Consider the following 3,154-nt stretch of genomic DNA (forward strand, 5'->3'; position numbering starts at 1 on the left):
TGAGGGGGTGCTTTGGATCATGAGTAGTTCCTTTCTTTCTTCACACTTTCCTAGTTCTGCCACTTTGAGACAGAGCAATACTCATCTATACATAAGATTTTGTTCCAGAACTCTAGAGCTTATTTAATGCATTTTTTCTTTAGCAAACTAACTTGGTCATTCTGTTCTTGAGGCTTACTAGTGGTTTGCACCTTGTGGTGAACCCCCTGAGGTTATGCTGGTGTAGTCTTCTTTTTATGCTTTTATGCTTTGTCTTTGACAAATCTATGCCTACATCCTGGAGAGTGTTCTTGATCTGTTCAACAGTTGAAATTTTTTTTTTTCACAATTGAAAGTATTCTTTGATTATCCACTAGAGTGGTCTTCAGATTGTTTGCTATAGCCAAGCTGACCGGGACATTCTGGCTTCTCAAAGTACAGTACCAAAAAGCTGATTTTGACACACCAAATGTCCCGGCTCTGATCAATTTATTCAGATATTTCGGCCTCATGATGGTGTGCTTTACTGACTCTGGTACTTATTTGGTCCTCATGTTCAGAGACAACAGTAATGGACTCCAAATGCAAATTTCGCACCTAGAATCAACTCTGTACCTTTTGTTAGCTTTCTTGTACATTAACTAATGATGAAATTATGCACAGCTGGCCAAAAAAAAAAAAAACAGCTGAGCAGCCAACTGTCCAATTATGTTTGTCCCCCTAAAATGGGGGATTACGTATAAAACGGCTGTACTTCCTACACTGATCACCCGATATGGATGTAAATACCCTCAAACCTGACAGTATGAACTTTAACCTCATAATCAATATTTTATTTCAAATTGAATGTGCTGGAGTACACAGCCAAAATAATGAAAGTTGCGCCACTGTGCCAATACGTTTTGCACGTAACTGTACAAGGTAGAGTAAGGAATCTGTGCAAAATTGAACCAAAAAAATAAAAACAAGCCCCATACTGTTATGACGATTAACTTCTGTTCCATGTTACAAAATGCATCTATTAAACCTGTTAATTTACTAAGTCCCCTTAGGAAAGTAAAGTTAAACATCTGTTGAGCTACTTGTATTTAATTTCCAAAACTATCAACAGCAAAAAATGATGACAAAGAAAGTAAACAAGAAGCATAGACAAATGTGGCCTTGAAGCACATACTGTAACATTGCAAGGTCGTGATTGGCTTTTTATCCCAAAATGGCTATTGCAGTGCCATCTTGTGGTTGGAGCAATTTTCTACAGCATATCGTCAGCGAAGACCATGCTTCAGTGTGCACAGGTTTGCACTTTGCGGAAATTTCTGGTTTGTAATTCAGGCGTGATCTGTAAAATATTGATGGCCTGACTAATAAACCTTATGTAATAACCTCTTTCGCTAGTAAATCACATTACTTCCCAGAGGTTGTTTAGTTGTTCCATTTTTCCCTCACAATAGATCTGCTTGTTTGGCATTATAAGCTCTGTGAGATAATTATGAACACGTAGTGAATTGCACAATGATAATGTTAGTTCAGTTTCCTTCTGTTTTCAGTGCTGCTGTCACAGTGGCAGATACCCTCAGTGAATCCCACAAAGTAGCAAATTAAGTATAGTAAAGATAAAGCATAAAGCTTTAATCAAGCATTTCTCAATAAACAAAATCCATATACACCCTTTCCGCGAAACAAAAGGAAATTGATATCGTGCAAACATTAGTGAACATGATATTTAGTGTCTGAGATATTGAATGTTCCACAGTACTGACTTTTGTGACACGTTTTCCAGAATATTCATATTTGGTATTTCTGTTTGGTTGCTTCTCATGTTCACAGGTTAACATGTTTGGACAATCTGACACTATTCGTGGTGTCAGAGACTGCTGTTTTGTCTTTTGAAAGTGGCACTGCTTACAAGCACTTGGGAAATAGAACAGGCCAATGAATTCAACTGAGCATGAGAAGAATGCCAATATGAGAGTAAAAACAAAAATTGCTAAACAATTTCAGTCACTGTCAGTGCATATTTTGTAAAATGTTTGAATGGTGGCTGAAATTTGGAATAAAGATGTGAGAATGAAGATATCAGATGGACTGTTCCAAGGAAAGTGCATCTCTCTCCCTCTCTCTCCACACAAACTGCTCCAACTATAAAATTAATCTCCCGCATTAACATTTGATGGTTTCATGCATTATGATTTAGGTGTTAACTTTTCAGCTGTGCGACTTAATGAAGGACTGCCATACACTAGGGGTACCGTACCAGAACATATCACAACACTTGAGTAGCCTTGTTTCTTTGTAGTTTTGACAATAAGGGTACTCGTTCAAACGGCGTGTCGCTCATATTACCATTTTACATTGGATAGCAAGTTCAATTATTAATAATCTTAATTTTAGTAAACATTTTTTTTTTTACACTTGATTGTATGAATTCGTATATGAACACGTTGCTTTTACTAATATTTATTTAAGCTTTAAGTACCCTGTATTCATTTCCCCATTCGCTGAAACAAACAGCTGGTAAGAGTCCCAACACATTCAACTGCATGACCTTTGCCTCGGTAATAAAGGGTTGCAAAACGTGTGTATAATCTGATACGTTCACCAAGATTAAATTTGACAGTCTCGTCTTTATCCCAGTTGTGAATAGGACAGGTGATAGCCCGCTCACACAAGAGTAATATCGCAGCTACAACTAGTGATTTAAATAAGAGCAAATTGTATAGGTGATTAATTTTCAATTTCCTTTGCACGTGGAAAACAATTGCTTTATTTGTCAGCCCAGAGTGCTATTTTTCCGCATTTGTCACTTTATTTGACACATGCCGATCTGTGCCGTTACTGTTTTGGAAAGTTTGACAGAGAATAAAGATGAATGATCCTACTAAACAGAAAATGTATTAAACCAACGATTCCAAAAAAATGGCGTTTTTAAGCGAATCTAGTTCTTGGCCAACTGGGCCCTGTTTCACGAAGCAGGATTACTGATTTAACTGGATAACTGCACTGAGAAAATACCGGAACCCTACCGTATCTCGAACATAGACTGAAGCAAAATCAGGTTTTTGCTCAGCGTAGTTATCCAGCTAACTCAGTAATCCTACTTCGTGAAATACCCCCCTGGACTCCAAAACATGAAAACATACAATAAAGTACGTCACACGTCAATCTAGTAGGCTAC

Source organism: Anguilla rostrata, chromosome 8, assembly GCF_018555375.3.
Source record: "Anguilla rostrata isolate EN2019 chromosome 8, ASM1855537v3, whole genome shotgun sequence".
NCBI lineage: Eukaryota > Metazoa > Chordata > Actinopteri > Anguilliformes > Anguillidae > Anguilla > Anguilla rostrata.